Raw genomic sequence first — 19436 nt, forward strand, 5'->3', positions numbered from 1 at the left:
CGGCTCCGCCGCCGCCCTCCCCCCCGTGCGCACGCACATCGCACGCTGCGGTCTGCAAACGCCTCCGTCCTCGTCGAAAGCTGTTACATCGCTTTTTTCCCCCCCTTTCCTTTCCTTCCCCCTCTTGCCCGCTTCCCCCTTCTTCGAGAAGAAAACTTGATTGGATTTAACATATTTCCTTGGGATCGGAAGGGACTGCTGCCTGCTGGATCTGGCTTAGACACCCGACAGACGAGGTAAATTAAATGGAGAAGGTTTGGGGAGTAGCAGCAGCAGCAACGACAGAAAAATCCTTCCTCTGTTGAAGGGGGTGGGGAAAAGGAAGGAGTTTACGCTTCATTTTGATATCCTGTTTTTGGCCTTTATTTTCTGGTCGGCTTTGCGTTCTCCGCCTGCCACAGTTCGACTGTCCTTTGTGCTTCCCCCCGTCTCTCGCTAAAACACTGTCTGTATGGACGTACCCGCTGTTTTCATGGAGGCTGAGAAAACAATCTGGGGAGACCGAAAGTTTCTAGGCTCCTCAGACACAGAAGTTTCTTTGTTCAGTGGGAGAAGGTACTGAACTGAAACTGCCCGGCTCTGCGGCTCTGCTTCTTCTGCTCCTTCTCTTTGAAAACAGTTACTAACCCTGAAAGTATAATTATCAGGAAATAAGGAAGTCCTAAAAGAAATTATCTCCTTTATTTAATCGAAAGATCCTGGCGTTTGGAGCTCCCTGTATTTGCCGTTTCTTGTTTGTCTTTAACCTTGTCTTCTGGAATATCGGTTAGTGTGTAGCCCGCCTTCTTAAAAGTAACTGTTACATTTCTTTTATAAGAACTTGTTCYCGTAGTCCTCTGTAAATACTGTCGCAGTTTTTCCTCTCGACTACTGCCGCCGCCTCTCTTCCGCCCCTCTGCCCCTTCTCTCTCCCCTCAAGATGACGAGTTTGACTGCATATTTTTCAACTTGTATGGGAGAGGTCTGCATTGCATCTTGATCCTTGCACAAGTTCATCTCGAGAGCCTCCATTAAAAAAAAAGAAACRCTCCTCTTTTTTTCTCCCTCTCGCCAGCAACTAGTTGTCTGGCTTCTTAAAAGTGCCGTTGAGGCTCTGGGTTAACATAGCCTCGTTTGGTTTTGGTAACCACTTCCTCCTTTTATCGTTTTTTTAAGACTCCTGTCTGAAGGTGTTGGAGGGTAAACTGAATGTGCTGTGCTGGTGACTACTGCTTGTTATGTCAAATAGGTGCATTTAATGAAGCAATATTGCTCACCACAGATTGATTTCACATGCCTCCAAGTGGTAATTATTGGTTAAGTTCTTCATGGAGGCAAGGAATTTCTTGTCCTGTAAATGTTTAAAATGAGCTGTAAGCCATAGCTCTGTACTAGCCTATTTTTCTAAATCATTATTGCTGTTTGACAAACTGAAAAGCAGAGCATTTGTTAGACAAGATACTTGAGAGACTGAAGAATGCGCATCTGAGATGGATGTGTTGCTGTTTTTGATAACTGGACAAAGTAATTTCTCTGCAAAGATTTCAGAACTATGGTATTTGTGGTCTTTGAACTGAACCAAGTAGTCTAGTGTGWGAGAAAACGTTATTAATCCTGCTCAGGCTGTTTCATTAAATGATGTATTGCAAGGAAAAATGTTAAACTTTAACTGACCTAAAGTGGCTTCTATTGCTGATAACAAGTGATTTGGTTTGCAATTTATAGACTTACCTTCCTAGGCAGCAGTAAAGGTTATTCTTAGGCGTCTGAAAGGGCTGAACAAAATAAATGGCAGTGAACTTCAGTTTCCTTATATGGCTGATGCTTGGCAGAAAAGCAATGAAGTCTAAATAGAGTAATCCTTTTACAAAGAACGATCACTTTCCAAAGCAGTGTTTCAACCCCAATAATGACTTGAGATTTAAAGGGGGTGTGTGGGGGGAGGAATTGTAGCAATGCATGACAAATTTAGTTGTAAACCCCTATGTTCTTAATRGATGCAATTTTGTTTCTTTTCAGACCTTTTGTGTTTCTCATGATGCACTTGATATTTTTCAATGCCGTGCAGAAGAATAGATCCTTGTAGCAGAGCCACAACTTTTTACACTAGTGTTTTGTCACCATGGTAGCTATGGATAAGGCCCTTTTTAATGATGAAAGTGTAATTCACTACTGCGTACAGCTAATGGTTATATCATAGAATGCCATTCATGTCATTAACATAGTTCAGTAGTAATGAAGGACTGTATTCTTTCTGAAGACCAACTGTCTCAGCTAAAAATTAGGTAGTCATTGATATTTGTTTCATGAATAAAATGATTTAGGTGTGCACATGGCAGCTCATGTTGTTTGAAACAGCACTTCATAGGTATGTGTTGATGGCTTGGGGAAACATTCTTCCTCTCTGGCTGTTCCTGGCTCATGAATTAAATTTAAGTGCATGTAAAGATTGTTACCTTTAGATATGCTTACAGTCAAAGAGCTAAAAGGTAACAGATATGGCATGCTATCATGAAGACTACAGTATATTTTTTCAACAATTTTAGTGAAAATATGGATAGATTTACCTTATTAGTAAATGGGCAAGTTGATAATATGTAGTATAAATGTACTGTAAGATATCTGCTCTGATAATGCTCCATAAAATACCCATTTTCACTTCATGTTCATGCAGATTAGATTGGGGGGCTCTCTGGAAGAAGTATTACTCATTSAAAATTGCCCAGTGTCTTATGGTATGGTGGCATAAGAAAACAAGATTATGATTTTTTTTCAGTGGAATTTGTTTAGAATCTGTACCCTTATGACTAAAGAACCACACTTGAAACATCCAAATTAAGGGAAGGGAGATTGTGTGTGTGTGTGTGTGTATGTATATGTGTGTGTGTATATATATGTATTTACACACACACACAYRTGTGTACAAGTAATACATATGTATATTAAAGTTACCATGTTAGTAGTAAGTTCTAGAAATAAAAAGGGATGAGAACAGAATTCTTCAACTCAGCTTTCCCATAGGAGTATAATAGATCATTGGCTACTTTGTTTTTTGTTTTGTTTTTGTCGTTCCTACTCCCAAACAAAAAGGAAATTTTTCCAGGGAAAGTGTAATATAAAGATAATGCKTTTGATATTTCTTCTTAACAGTATATTCTCCCTATGGAATAACCTAATCCATTAAAGGAGTGTCTGACATTTATTCCACATAGTGGAATTACAAACTTAAACTTTTCCAAAAGAGTGACTGGTTGGCTTGAAGAAGAAGCCACTCCTGATAAGAAAATAGTAGATTATTTTCCTATGTGAGCAAGCAAATGTTGGTTATGACAGTTGTGCAGGTAATTAAACATGAACTGTCTGCAAAATAAAGATTTGGATATATAACTATTAGCTTTCGAGTAAGTAAAGCAACTTTTCAGCTCCCCTTTTCATGTAAGAATGAAAACACTGAACATGAGTAACATGATGATATGTTCTTTAGTAAAAAGTCTATAAATTACTCTTTTTTAATTTTAAAATTTAAACTATGCAATATTTGTGATAACCTATTAAATTACTAGCTTAGTGTCTTTGGAGTGTCTTATAAAGTCCAGCGTACACTTGTGAGGTATGGATTACTTTTCTTGCAAATTCTGAATATTTAASTAGTTTTGAGAGATTTGCTTAATGTTTTGAATGTGTAGGGAATATCTGTTTGTATGTATTATGGGTAACTTGTGAACAGTTCCGTGGCTAGTTGCTTATCACACTCTGGTCCAGTTCTGGATAAGAAGTACAAAAAAATTTTTTTTTGACTTGTCCATGCTCAAAYATATGATAACTTTCCACGGTCCTCACCGTTCTCCTCATCTTTCAGGGATTAGTGGGAGTATGCCACTGCATTTCCAACTGTGAAGGTAGCATACAGAGCCCACTGTATCAGCACAGCTGGCACACTGCTGGGTAGGTATCAGCAAAAATTAGTGGGCCTCGACAATATTACTTAAGGTACTTCAGTAACAATTGATAAACCCAGAGCTATTCTGTGTAGCTTTTTAAGATTATAAGGGTGATCTAAAGATTAACATGACTGCTTTAATGACAAAATGGGTGGAGTTTTTTGTTTGAAAGATTTTTGACTGTAAAAAAATTGCTTATTTAAGTAATATTTCCAGTTAAGAATACAATGCTCATGTACTATGAGTAAAACATTTTAAATATAAAATTTTGAGTGTGAGGATGCTGAATTAGGAGAGCGCATGTAAATATGTTCTGCCTGCATAAGAAAAAATGAAAAAAGTGAGTGTTACTGTGTTGAAATTGGTAGTATTTTTATTATATAATAAACTTGGGATAACTCGGCTTTTTCTGTTGTTCTTGATCGTAGTACTTTGTCTCTAAAAGATACTATTTTTTTGGTGCTTAATTTTATGTATAGATGTTTGAACTCTGTTTAGTTTCATCTGTGCTTCCCCTGAGGATGATATAGAAGCATCGTGTTTCAATACTAAATTGCCCCTTCCACCTTTAAAAATGCATCGGGATTTTGCATAATTGAAAGATAAAGTTAAGCAGATCTTAGTTTGGCTTCATCTAGACCAAATGGGAGTGTACTTACGATAGAGAATGTCAGCATTGTGTCAAGCTTCCCTTGGGTAGCTTAAGTTGAAAAGTGTATTTCTTCTTCCTATATCTGGAGCTAATTTGTAGATACTTGATACTAAACAGTCATTATACATGGGAACAAAGAGTGATGATTAGGTGGAGTCTGAAGACAATGTGAACTATCTCTGTTGCTGTGGCTGTCCTGGCGGTTGTAATATTATGGAAAGGTACCATGCCTCTGGAGCTTCTAGTGTGTTTGATGACTGAATCTTGCCAGATAAGATTATGTTATCTCCTCTCCACTTTATCCGTTTCAGTAACAAATGAATGATTTGGCCTTACTCTTCCATCTTATTTTTTGGCGTGGCCAAGGGCCAAGAAAATATTAGGTAACAACACTTGTGCACAACCTTTGTTGTACACAATTTTGTTGACTAAGGAGGGAGGAGGAACGTTTTGTGCTGTCCTTTGTTCTGTATCTATGCAATGATTAGACACAGTCTAGATCTTACAGATTACTTGTGATAGTAAGAAAAACTTGTTTCTCTGTGAAAGCAGAGCTACCAAAGGGAAGTAAAGTGATTTGAAAGTACACAACCTTTTTCCATAATTTGCTAAATTCTAGAGTATCTAGTATTATACACGCTTGCATCTTCTGTAAATCAAACTAGTTTCTTGAACTCTAATGTTTCACATTGCTATAGAAGTGAATCCTGCAAGTGTAAAGCTGTATTATGTATGCATAGTAAAACAACTGCTAAGCGAATATTCTTTCTGATTTTCTTATCTAGATGTATGTTGTGAGAATAATATTTGGAAGAAAGTATAGATCAGCATCCTCAGACTGGTTAGTTCAGAATTCACAAGGTATGTGAGCTTCCTTTCCAAACAAAGGTTTCTAAGCACACTGAAATCTCCAAGTTGATGTAGAGCAGTAAATACAGTGCTGTGCTTCTTGTCGTATAGCCCATCATGAATGTGGCTGGGGTGGMATGAGCAGAAATAAATATGTGGTCCAAGAAGTTAATGATCTGTCTATTCTGGATTATCTGATAATGCCAGTGGGAGACTTCGCAGCTATATGAGYAGAATTTCTTTTCTGGAAACAGATAGGTGGGTAATACCTGTTTCAAGTGTTGAGCTTTCTGTTCAAGTTATAATTGCACTTTGGAAGCAGATGCTTGGCTTAGAGTTGTCTTCCTGTGAACTGTTAGTGCCCAGTGATGACAGATTGTGCCACTTACCTCGTTCTAGCTTTAGGAGGAACTCTTAAGAGGTTTGAAGTCTCAATGAAAGTTGCAGTTACCTGAAATGAAAAATTTCTTAGGCAGCTCTAATTTGGAATGGGTAGTGTCTCCTTTTGAAGTGGCCGGGGCCTTCTTGTTGGCAGGATAAGCTCCAGTACTAATTGAATTAGAAGTATTTGAAGTTCTATTAGTTTGCTTAAAGATAGCTGCAGAAAGATCTGTGAAAACAGTATCTGTCTTGGTTTCTGAAGTATCATGCTTTGAGTTTTACTGCTGCCTTTGGAACCTTCTAATTGTTTTTTTACTCTAGTTGGCCTGGGAAGTTCCTGTAGCAGCTGTACAGAGGTCTGGCTCTTCCAGACAGTTCTGGAAGAAAAGTTTAATGTTCTTCAGTAGTTTTATGTCTCATAATGTGCAGTCTAAGTTTAATGCAGTTACAGAAGCTTTTTTTCAGTTTCCCTGACCTTCCTTGTCTTGGTGGCATGTTTCAATATGTATCTTTAATTCTTCTGGCTCTATTTTTCTTAATAGCAGCTGTTAAGAGCTTACGTCCTGTGTATGTGATCAGCCTTGTTCAGTTTCTTTCCTTTTTTTTTTTTTTCCTTGATACTTCTGCTTGATATTTTAGGATTCAGTTGTTTCTCAGGAAGACTTCAACTTCTGAAGCTTCCTAAGAAGGAAAGCAGAAGGGTGTAGATGCTTCAAGCTACATCAGTATATCTGAGTAATATCTGACATGCAATGCTAGCTGTCTGTGAATGTCAGTCACAGGTTCAGCAAAAATCAGAAGGTTTTTGCTATGGATGTCATTCTGAGAGTTTGGATAATGGAGAGTTTCCAGACTCTTCTGGAAGATATTTGGTAGGCTACTAAGAAATCTTTGGAGAGCTACTATTTCCTCCCCCCCACAGCATGTGACTGGAGTCTTATTGGAATTAATTTTCATGAAGAGAGAAGTGATAGTTTAGACGACGAACCCTATTATCAGCAACGTAGTCGTATTACCACAGGTCTTCTGTCTTCACTTACAGATAACCTGGAAGATAGGATGGAGTTTTGTATCTGAAACTGGATATGGAGGAACTCTTAAATTTAAATAATGATGCTAATGTAAATTATGAATGTCATCTTCCTCTGTGGAAACATTATGCTTAATATTCTGCATGGGCTTGCACATGCCTATGGTTAAAACAAACGAAAAGCTTGGCTGTGTAAGTATTTACAAGATTGAGGCCTGTATTTTCAGTGAAAGTAAACTGATAAGTGTTTCAGCACAGCAATTTAAGTCTTCCATGTGAAAAATGCTTATGTTACAGCGTATAACATGCAGGTGCTGAATTTACTTTATTGCTTCCACTTTGGCCTGGTAGGTAGGTTTCTTGAACGAGGGGATGGGTGTGTAGAGAGCCTTCAATATATCTTGATAGCTTACTGCTGCTACATTTATTTGCAGTGACAAATTAGCCTGCAGAATGTCAGTGTGGTAGTTAACTCCTTTTAGGACAAAGTACTCGTTTTGGGTTACTTTTGGTCACATAATCACATATTACGTTAACCCTGGAGTTGCAGGTCGTTTATATTCTGAGGTGCTCTGTAATTGTGCATTGGGTTTTTTTTTTTTTTTTTTTTTTCCCTTCTCTTCGGAGTAGGCTCTTCACTAATTCACTGAGGGAGAAAATTCAAAAGTTCACACGTCTCTTTGTAGCTTTCCAGCCTTTATCACATTTATTTCAGTTATGCTTTGATCAACTTGTGTAGGATGATTTATTCTAAATAATGGAGAATATTCATGAGTGTTTCAGCAGATCTCCTTTTGGGGAAGAACTAGAAGAAGAGGGAATTAAGTAAAGAATACCAGATGAGAGTTTACTCCATTTGGAGCAAACCTGGAATTTTTCTTTAAGGTCACTTTTATTGATTTACATACAGATATTTCAAAAGCTGTTTAAAAACAAAGTAACATTAATTTCAAATTAATTTAAAAATTAATTAATCTACTTTACTATTAATAGCTTCACTATTTTAGTGCAGTATTATTTAACTGTAATGCATTTGTGGGGTTTTTTTTGTTTTGCTTTTTGGTAGACTACTTTCTGAATGATGTTTGGGAGAGAAGGGAGTTTTTTTTTTTAGCTGTTAAAGTTCTGCTCTTCCAGCACATTATTCTCAGTTAAGATTTTCATACTTTGGATCTAGTACTAGAAATCTATTCTAAAGAAATAAAAATGTAAACAATAAAAATATTAGAAAAGCAAGATAGATGGAAAATATTTTTAAATTTTAGACTTAGGCAAGAGTAACTTTCTCTTCCATTTGTATTTCACTGGGTGAGATCTACCTTTCAAGGAATGCTTCCTTTGTCTTGCTTTACTGAAGCATAGCAGAAGTGGTGAGAGTCATACCATTCCTGGGTGGAATGCTTTCTGCAGTGCTGCTCTTGCTAGAGAAACATAGTGAAGCAGGCAAGCTTTTCTGTACAATTCTCCTGCTTAGTACCAATAAAAGGGAAGAAAAATTCAAAAGTCCTTTAGTCTTTCATGAAACTGAATTGGTTTTGCAATAGCAGTATGTGACACCTCAGGGAAAAGATTATGATTCTATTGGTGAAGCAAATTAAAAGAAAGTTATATGATAGAAGAAAATGCATCTTTAATGACTCCTTCTAGTCCCCTTTTTACTTTTCCACTCCCTTTCCATAAAATGCTCAAGAACTAACAAATACTGGACGCTTTCTCTTTCCTCTGTCCCAAATAGAGAGTCCTTGTCTGTTTTCATTGAATTTAAATGTATATTGGCTCATCTTAGATTCRTAGATAATCCATCGTACTATTTGTGTTACATCTGATGAAGTTTAAATTTAAAACTTCTAAATATGAAATACTGAGGAATAACCTTCACTCAAAATCCAAATGTTATTCATTTTTCCTCATACTTGTATTAATCTGTTTTTAATCTTTCAGAAGTTTGAAAGGAACTATCCATTGGGTAAAAGTTTTTTTTTTTTTTTTTTTTTTGATCAGAGTTATAGAATTTTCTTAGGTTCATTGTGCTGTTCTGTTTCCTTATTTGAGAAGAAGAGGCTGACATGATAATAGCAAATCAGTATGATACTATGCCACTTTTACTAAAGTAGTGCCAAAGTCATATTGAAACTTTTTTCTCCTGCTAGGAAGTGTGGGATGTCGCAAAGTTAAGTAACACTTTAAGCTGAGTTATTATTAAATCAACTTTGAATTAAGTTTTTGATCCTACAATTTCCAGGGTAATAGGAAGGAAGAGCCTTCGTTCTGCTAAGTTCTATCTTACATCCTGTCAGGTGAAAAACTTGTTTTGACTTGTTTTCTCCCTTTCCTTCGGGTGGAGGGAGATTATAGGTTGGCAAAAATCAAATGTGCCCTGTGAGAATAAGGTTGGGTAAATGGAGGACAAGAAAAATGGAAGTGCTCAGCCATATGCGGTATGTGAAGAGTCTGTGGCTGGAACAACAGTTCGGGCAAAGACAATTCTTGTATATCAAGAAGGATGATTAGGGTGGATTAGGATTAATTTATTAGTTGTAAAATTAACGTAGAAAAAACAAAATAAAGCAAAGTACAGTTCAGGGTCTTTTTTATTTGTCCAAGATAAGGACTTTTAAAAAACTGCTGAGAATATTATTAAGCTAATACGTGTTACAATTACTGTATAAATTAGATGGAGAAGATGCTTGAAATTAGGAAAATACTATTTTTTAAACTTTCTTTATAGAAATAGAAGGTATTTGATTTCCTTATTGCAGTAGTGATTAAGGTGTGTTAAAGCAAACTGTCTTTTCAGTTTCACTGCAAATAGAAGTTTTTAGTCTATAATATTACATTTTATACTAAAAAACGCAAAAGCAAAAAGGAAGCTGGCTTGTTGAGGTGGATGACATTCATTATAAAGGGACAGAARAAATCTTTAACTTCTTTCTGAAGTTAAGCTGAAATCTAGTTGTATGTGTTATTTCTTTGAGTAGTGACTCTCAGGGTACTGTGTAGTATTKTGTGTGTTAGGATATGTCTTTGTTTTGGGGTTTAATTTTTGAAATCTGTCTACCAAATAGGCAATTAAAACGTGTGTGCACAACTCTTGCCTGTAACATCTTCCTCTCTTACACTGTGTTCTAGGAATGTGTCTCCACTTGTAGGCCTCAGCACAGATTGGATTGTGCAACCCGTCTAGATTTGATGCAGCAATTCTTCCGCACAATTGATCCATTTTGGTATTAGCTAGAGGGTTTTGAGTGTGCAAAACCCATGTACTCGACCTTTAATTTTTGTTTCTCTGTCTTGTACTGTTTTGGGCCCTATGTTCTTCTGATCTCCGTTGTTTGGTCATCTGAGTTTTAGCTAGAATTCTTGCAGCTAGTTTTTGGAAGAAATGCATGTAAAGCAGGGTGTCAGGGGCTGTTTTGTTTTTAATACATTTAACACAATTTAGAAAAAAAAGTGACTAGATATATCCTGATAGCTGTTGATATGAAATAGTTTATCTATTTTTTTCTTTCCACTTCAGTTTGTGCTGAACTGCTGTCCATTGCAGATTGCCTAAATTTATGTGCAGGCAGTTAGATGGAAAGTCTACTGTATAGGTTAGAACTTTTCTTACGTATTGAAATACTGCATATTTACAACAGTGCAGCTTGCTTGTTTGAAAACCTTTGGTATCTGCTGCAGATGGCTGTATAGTCTAAGGAGTGGTTTCCTGGCTGCATTGTACATGGAGTGCCAAACATGAGAGCAGTTTTGTTCTGGAATGTCAAAATATATTAAATCCATTCAAGAAGCAGCATATGTCAAATGAATAAAAATATCCACACACATGCAAAACAGAATATGGTAGATATGTTTTTCAAAACTATTTTCCTGAATTATGGAGTTAAAAAAAGACATTAAATGAAGAACCCCTTGTACTAGATACTGAGGATAGTGTTTAATGTCAGTTGCTGTTTTACACTTTCAGCATTTTTGCTTTCCTGTTGTTCATTTTCCCCATACCTTATTTTTTTCCTTTTTATTAACACATGCAATATATTGAAATATCCACAAATTATCAAAAGGAGGTGCTGTATAAGGGAAGGATTATTATTTTTCTTCCTTGAATATTTAGCATCTGCAACATACAGGGTTTGTGGTTTGGGTTTTTTTTTTTTTTTTTTTTTTTTTTGTAACTATAATTTATGCTTTTCTTTACTAGAAGAGATATAAATGATTTCTTGATGTTGCAGGTAGAAAACCAGGAATTTTAGAAATAAAAAAGGGCAATGAAGGATGTTGATTTGGCTCACAATCTTTAATTCCAACAAATTCTCAAGGCAGGAAGTGGAAATGTGTATGAATAATAGCTCCAAATATTGCAAGATTTTATTGTGATAAAGAACCAAGCCCACAGCAGTGTGTGCTTTGTTGCATTTTGCTTCCTTCCTTGTCAGTAAAGCAGTAGTCACTTTGATTCCTCTTAGTTAGAAGGCAAAGATATTAAAAACTGCATTGACAAGGAAATGCAGGTTGTCTTTTTAGGATTATAATCCTATCACAGATCAGATCAGCATGAATTTTTCCTTTAATACGAAGTAATTTGAAACCTTTGATTTCATAACTTTCTTACAACAAAAACCCTGAAGGAGTAAAGTATGCTTCTTTAAAGCAGTTTTGTCATTTCTGAATATTTTTGCCTCTTTTTTTTTTCCATCACTGTGATTAGACATAAAGTTAACTTCAGTGAATTATGTTATGTAAGGTCCCTAGTGCTATTTTGTCTTCCGAAAGAAGTGGTAGAGCCCTGAAAGACGGGGGAGTTGAGAGCAGGTTTTTTCTTTTCCTAGCTGTTGAAGGTAGGGACTTCTTTAAATCCAAATGTTACTAAATGCTTATTAAATAATTAAGTAACTTCATCTGAAGACTAGCCATAGCAGAGACCATAGTTATCAGCATTTCTCTCTTTTCTTTTTTTTGGCAGGGGGGAGAGAGTGGGGTGAAGCGATACTAAGAGTTCAGATGTAAAACAGCGAGAAAGCTTGCCATGTGGTCTTGTCCCCTGGATTGAAAGGGGAGATGCTGGTGTTTCTTTTGTTGTTGTTGTCTTTKTTTGTTTGTTTGTTTGTTTTAAACTCTGCCCTTTCTGCTTCCTGAAATTTTTAAGTATTCCATGGTAATAATGCAGTCAACTAAGGATGTATTCACATGCTGAGAGATAAGACATTCAGGCCAAAAGAATTTCTGCAAATTGCTTGTTTGTGTCTAGGTCCTTGTTAGCTGGGTTCTCATGTGTCTTTAAAATTTGTTCTGGCAGTCCACCTGTCTTCCCTGCTTGAGATGTATTTTACTTTGTCTGATCTCAGCCTTTTTGGAATAGTTTTAGGAGGATCTGTAGAAAATATGTTGGAGAGCTGTAGAAAATATGTCAGAGAATAAAGGAGCTCTCCTCTTTCATTCTTAGTTCTTCCATGACCGTGGCATCTGTTTTCATTCTGGTCACCAAATTTTTTGTGCTTGCTAAACATAGAGTGGACCTGCTAGCCAAGGAAAGCCTTATCTGATGGATTATTATGCATTCCAGTGTTTATACTTCCAGATAACTTTTTTAAACACATTAAACATATATCTAGGCCAGTGGCTCCTTTGCATATTTCAGGTCTCAATTTTTTTCCTTTTACCAATCTATTCAGTATTTAAAAGAAGATTAAGTTGCAGATTGATACTCATTTAAGATTTTRTATATATATATAAAATCAAACTTAATGTTATAGGTACCTCCCCTTTCCTCAACTGAACAACTTTACCAGGAACATTTCTTGACAAGAGTTTCTTGTATGAGTCATTCTGATGACTTTTTTTTTGCTAAAATGAATTTAAGTGGTTTTCTCAATGTAGTAATTTAAATATATATTTACAATTTGTTTTGTAAAGTGTAATTCCATTCCCTCAAACCTCCTCTAAGTGTAAAGCATTGGTTTGTAGGCAGCTAACTGCCTTTTTGTTGCAAAAATATGCATAGCACTTTCAGAGCAAGGATGTCTTTCAGTTAAGACAACCACATCCTGTAAACATTTCTTTCAGTCCTGAAATCGGAATGTAGAACACTAACTGCTGACATATCACTGCTTGGACCATAACTGTTTACTGATCTGTCATAGCTTCTTCTGGCTACCTGAAGTATCTGTAGGATGGAGRTATTTGCTGTGGTTACAAAATGTCCATAAACAATTGTTTTAAAATTATTTTTCTTCTTTCAAAAAAAATTATGAATCCAAGGCTAACTCATTAGATTTTAAGAAACGAAATTGTATAAACTGTCAAACTGCGTTGTATTCTAAGGTTGTACTAAACCATCATATTTTAGTATGTGAATGTGCTTTTGTGAACACTGATTTATTTCTGCAAAGATAAGGACCTTTCCTTCTCTTTCATACAAAGAGGAAAAATATTTAAAAATAGTGAAATTAAAATCTTTACTTTGARGGAATCTTAATTTAGAAAGTCTGTGACTAAAGGTTTAGTCTTAGTGCCTACACTTGGAGGAGATTAAGCAGGTAAATTTCGTGTTACCTTATTCCTATGCAGGTCCTTTGCTTCGTCTGTAAAGATCTTGTACTCAAGGTCACCATKAATTGATCAGCAAGCTAATCTCATTTAAAAAAGAAAAAAATCCCTCAATATTTTGTAAGATCTTTTGGTGGTCAGTTCACTGATCTCATTAGTAGTGTTGTTCTGCAAACCCTTGATTTGAGAAAAGGTGGGTGGAAGTAGGGGAAAAGCAGGGCTTGTGTGTTCTTTAGCAGACTGTAGTTTGTATTAAGCGTAGCGTGGATTGACTTCTTTAGTTGAGCTGCAGTTGCTGGTTTGGAATATTCTTTCACTTGATCACAGTAAATGTAAATTTCACTCTTTAATCTTCAATTTGTTTCTCAATAAATCTTCCATAGAAGTTAGGAGTGCAGTTTAAAAACTGGGATATTTACCAGTTATATTTATTTCAGAGAAGTTTTAATTATTCTTTCCTGCTCTTTAAGCATATACAGATTGACTGTCAGGCTCTGGACTAGGAATTTCATGCTTGTCTTCCACAGAGCTGAAGATAGTTTGGCTTCTAAGAACAGGTGTGAAAATACATAGTGTTTAGTCAATTTCCAGAACATTTTGACAAATAACAATATATTTGATCTTCTGTAAAATATGTTGTGATATAGGAAATAATTAACCTTGGTAAGAACTGAAACTTGAAAAATGCAAAGAGGAATGAAGTGCTGTTCAGTCCTTCATTGCTGTGGGCRATCAAGTCTTTTCTTCCTGAAGACTACCTTCCACTTGCTCTTGAGACTTTCACACCTAGGTGTGGTGTGTTTTTTTTCTTTTTCTTTCTTTTTCTTTCTTTTTTCTTTTTCTTTTGCTTTTTTTTTCCTAGGGATTCCTGGTGGGTTTGTGCTTTTCATCATGTGGAGGATAGTTCACCAGAGTTTGAATGTGGGCTGCTTTACTTTCAAGCTGGAATCTAAGGCTAGTGTGAACAGAACTGAGAGGTGATAGACAGCCAGTATGATTAGTAAGCAAGTTTTTATGCACTATTACGTATAGAATGATGATTAGAAATACTTGACACTGATAACTTAAGGTGTTTACTTTTTCATCTCAGTTGAGCAATGTATATCCATGCTAATTTAATGAAGGGCTGAAGGTGCATAGTTTAGGGACCTGGGGTTGGATGAATAAAAGGCACTGCATCTTCATAACGCTGAAATCTTCTGGGAAAGTTGCAGCCCTGGTTTGAAGGTGCCCTGTGACTCTGGAGTGCAGTGATGTAGGCTATAGAAGTCTCACTGGGCTGTTGTTCACCCAAGAAGTGCAAGTAACAGTCCTGATTTTTCTCCCATCTCTGGCTTTTTCCCCAAAATGCCAAGCCTATACAGAAGAGAGGAGGTGGTATTGATTAGCATAAGCACTATAGAGAGAAAAAGATTTTTCCCTTTTTTGATACCAGCTTTTTAAGACTCTTTAATACTCTGCTTCTCTCTTAATCTGAAGAGATTAGAATGGGAATGAGATTTTTGGCCAAGACACCTGTGTGTGTTGGAAAAGCACTAGTAAGTTTTTGTCACGTTTTTAATAGGTGGGGAGAAGGGGGCATATCCAGCATCCTATAGTCTCAAGTAAAATTATTTTCTTGATCTGAGTTTTCATTACTGTTCCCTGCAAAGTGTTTCTTAGAGCTACTGCCTGAGAAACATTTGAGTTGCATGGAGTTTTTCCTTCTTCAGTTGTACTAGTACTAACAGTAACAACTTTTGCAAGAGAAGCTTTGCTGGAAGATGCCTACTTACTGCAGTAGTACTGTGTGTCAAGTGGATAGCCTTGAAAACACCCTCAAGGAGATAAGAAGTTATTTCTTACACCAGCTGGGATTCTGCCTCCGCCTCCTCACCAAGCATGCACATGCACACACCCCTTAAAATAAGGGGGAAACTACGTATTTTAAGATCCAGAAAAGATCCTATTTTTTCCAGATATCTAATACCATCAACCATATACAATGAAAACAATTCTTCTGTTTTTTAATTTGCATCTTTTCTGAAATGGAGCCTGACTTTCAGAAGTGTCACAGTGGAGTAGTATCCAACTTGATTTTTCTCATAGTTGGCTTTAGAGCCATAAATGTAAGAAACATCTGATGGGAGTACAAGGGATGATGTAGTTATAAAAAGTCATGGTTTGCCATAACTCTTCTGAAATAAGAAGTTAGAACTCAAATGTAGTATGAGCACTTTTTTAGTGATTTGCCCATCAGGACTTTGGATTGGATTCTGTTCTTGGTGTTGGTAGGCAGCATGTATTTTARTTAAAAATAAGAATATAGGATAGTGAAAAAGCTAGGATTAAGCTGTAGCATAGTTCTACCTAAACTTTATCATGTTACCATGTTGTGAGGAAAAGCTTAATTAGATAAAGAGATGCCAGAGCAAAAGATCTTTCTTCTGAAAACTGTGTAAAATGCTTTTCTCCCCCCTCCTCCCCAACCCTTAACTTTTGGGGACTAGCTTAGCAGTGAAAGAGATCTTGCAGCATGTGTACCAGAGTGTAGATGTCAGCAAGTCATAGCTGAGGATGAGTGTGTGTGTGTGTATTTTTATTTTTGTAATAAGAGGGTAGTTAACAGTCACAGCAAATATACAATATTTGATAGTAGAATTAAATTAACGCCTTAGCTTGTGTAACGACATCTTATTTCTCAGCAGAGGGAGAGAAAGGAAGATGGAGGAGTGTTCCAATCTTTTTTTCTTTTAGGATAAATTTTCTGGACTTTTTTCCTTTAGAATGGTATTGATCTTTCTTTCTGGACACAGATACTTAGATATACTTAGATGATAATCTTTCATGTAATGATCTGTGCAATTGTTCATTGTTTATATAGTTCTCTGRTTCCTGTTTTCTTGCCACCTGGGGATGCAGTGAAGAGGTCAGTGATTGAAGCACTGATGGAGGCTACCATGGAATGGAGACTTGTTTGAGGCAGTCCTGAGCTGGACTACACGCTCCTGAGGAGCTAACGTGTCCAACATAGTCCACTATCTGCCTATAGGGATGTCGTATTGATCTCACATTGAACTGGATATTTAACCTTCTGTGGAAGATGGTGATACAAGGGAGAAGAAATTTATTTTGTTCTTGTCAGTTCAGAGTCAAGACAGCTGTTTCAATATTCCACACAGAGGAGCAGTCCCTAAATGGAGTGTATATGAATGGAGTTGCTAGCTGGATGTAAACTTGATCCAGTCCACTGCTTATGTTACTGTTTTTAGTCATACAAAATTTTTGGCTGTAGGTGGGAAAGCAGTAGGAAAATTTCAGAAGGAGCATTCCAGAGCCACTGCCATAAGGGGTGGCAACCCAAATTTCTCGTTCTGCAGCAAGCCAGGGAAGTTGCAGTACCGTCATGGAACCCTGGCATCCTTCAGCGGCTCTAGCCTGGCCATAGCCTGACCAGCAGTGTTTTTGGAAATGGCAGCTGAAATACAAAGCAACTGTTAAACAATTATATTAGTATGAAGAGTCTAGGATTTTCTGAATCACCGAGTGTTTTGGAATTGGCAAGAACAGTTACTTTAGYGATCATTCTGTTAGTCTTAGTTTAGTAATTCCTAAAGTTTCCTCATTTTGCACCTGTACATAGAATGCCCACATGAAAACAGTGTGTTAGTCAAAATCTGATATCCTGAAGAACCTTCCTATTATTTTTGAAAAAGATCTTGTCTAGCAGGCTGCCTAAATATACTACACATAATCACATTTTTTTTTTTGGWGTGGGATGTTTGCTGTTTTGAAAGCAGATGACAAAACCATCCTACTGTAATTGATCTTGCTCCCTTTCGTTTATATTTTGTCACCTTATTTGAACTGGCCCCAACACATGTCATCAGGATGAGGTTATGGGTGTGTTCAATATATGTCTTAGAGTTACTRTGTTATTCCAGCATACTAGCCAGGGCCACATAATAAAACTTGGTGTCCTCAACATATAGAGTATGTGGCAATACTCCATAAAAGCTCTCCAGGCAGAATTAGCTTCTCAGAAATAGATCCAACTACTTGTGAGCAACTGTCTTCACTTTTGCCAATGGCTGTGGCTGCAAACTTTCAATAAAATCTCACGTTAAGCTAAATGAAAAGCAGCTGGAAGGTCCAATTAAAATAATTGGAGCTTTTAAAAGCCTCATCTGTTGCTAGGAGTTGTATTTCCCCATGAGGGCTGTGGGAGAATTTGTGACATGGTGTGAGTGGTATAGATTCTCTTTCAGGGAATGTGCTTCAGACTCACTGGAATAGCAGTGCTTTAAGAAGTTATCTGGCTTAGGTCCTGCATATAACTTACTATATTCTGTTAACCTTGAACATTAAAATTCTTTTTCTGTTGTTTTTATGGATGGCATTGGTTTGAACTCAAACTTACTAGCAATCTATACGTTTTGGTTTTGGCTGTTACAGACAGAGCAGGTAATAATATACCTTTTCAGTGTTTTGGCATGTTGTCTCTGGTGTTTTTATCACTTTGAGATTTCCCAGAGGCAAAAATGAATAATTGTAGGATGTTTGTTGTGGTGGTAAGTTATATAGTACAACTTCTGTGTCTGTTCAATTTTGATGTTAAACAAAGTTCGTGGGTGGTTTTCAAACTGTCTTATATTTTTCCATAAGACCCATGATTACCATAATCTTGAAAATGTTTTTGTAATTATTTTTCCCAGTTCCATGTGGATGGTATAATAAACTCCATTCTACATCCTGGTGATTCTGTGGTCCAAGCTCAGAAACTGATTCGAACTCCTATGGTGTGAATTGGAAGAGGTGCAGTGATTCGGGTAGGTGACTGTCCAGATCTACTGAAGGAGATAAGGGGAAGACTGTCTTGAGTGCATTTATTGTTGTTGATATTTATTGTTGTTCCAGTTACTCTTCAGTGTGCTAATAGGTAATCTTCGCTTATTGTTATGTGTAAGAATATATAAAACTTTTTTTTTATTGTTGAATATGTATTACAATAGCTTGTAAGGAAGATGTATAAGAGCTGATGATTGTAGCTGCTTTTTGACAAAAAGTGCCAAGAAGAGTCACTGTTGTTTAGCCTTTTTATTGTAGCTAAATATACATTTACTCAGGGTCAAGCTCCATGCATAGATCACAGAAGGTATTCTATGTATCTGTGGTTTTAACATGCTCATTTTCTTCTATATAAGCATGTGTGTATAGGCAATCTGTTTTCCATTGTTTCTGATAAGATTTTCTGCGTTGTTTACTTGGAATGTTACGTAATGTATGTCATTTTATAACAGTGTGTTCAGCTGGTTCTGTGCAAAAAGTGAAAATAGTTTCAAATAAATACTATTGCCTTTGGGGAGCTAACTTAAATGCTATTATTGTATCCAGAGAGACATTAACATGAATGCTTTTTTGTCTCCATTACAAGCTTATACTCTTGTTTTTGTACCCTTCGTATATTTGCATACAGTTATTTGTTAGTGATTTTTTTTTATTTTTTAAGAGATTAGACTAAATGTTTTGTTTAAACTTATTCTTTTAATCTCATTCAACAGCAGATGCACTTAATTCAGACTAATGAATTAATGGGATAGCCTAACTAGAATGATGTGGAGTTTTTTTTTTTTAATGTAAATGTATGCCTAGTTGAAGTGCTGAAAAAATTCCTTAATAGATCACAGTACATTTCAATCTTAATATATTGGACTAGGAATCATTGTACTAGTACTTATTAGGACCATTGAGCAAACACATTTTTCACCCTGTTATTTTCCTCCTCTAATGTAAGACTGTAGAGAGAATATACTCACAAATATTTGTAACTATACACAGAAAATGCTTGACTTTGGGGGAGAGGGAATATATTTTAATAGTAAAAATACTATTGTAAATGCTTAATACCGTAGAAACRATGCACTTGGAAATGCAGGTGCCTTATGAGATTTAAATTTATAAACATTTTGAAAGGTAGTGCAGGTGTTAGGGAAAATGATTAAAAAAAAAGAATAGTAAAGAGAAAAGGCTATTTTGTTTTGAGAATCAGATTTTRTCTTTTTGAGAGGAAAATCTTAATTAA

General features: G+C 36.3%; 1 protein-coding gene across 8 annotated transcripts in view; it reads left to right on the top strand.

Moving 5' to 3' along the window:
- The first annotated feature begins 25 nt into the window (after positions 1 to 25).
- Positions 26 to 19436, top strand: part of ERBIN (erbb2 interacting protein) — a 114499-nt gene continuing 95088 nt past the window's right edge. For 3 of the 8 annotated variants that reach the window (XM_085322380.1, XM_085322384.1, XM_085322385.1), the window contains exons 1-2: positions 28 to 236; positions 18070 to 18183. The gene's annotated coding sequence lies outside the window, so the exon portion shown is untranslated. Of the gene's footprint in view, positions 237 to 3838; positions 3925 to 5357; positions 5434 to 18069; positions 18184 to 19436 lie in introns of all 8 variants that reach the window. The other 5 variants (XM_085322388.1, XM_085322387.1, XM_085322381.1 and 2 more) reach the window with 4 other exon arrangements.

The sequence above is a fragment of the Rhea americana genome, unplaced genomic scaffold, assembly GCF_003343005.1.
Source record: "Rhea americana isolate MKP2758 unplaced genomic scaffold, rheAme1 scaffold_77, whole genome shotgun sequence".
NCBI lineage: Eukaryota > Metazoa > Chordata > Aves > Rheiformes > Rheidae > Rhea > Rhea americana.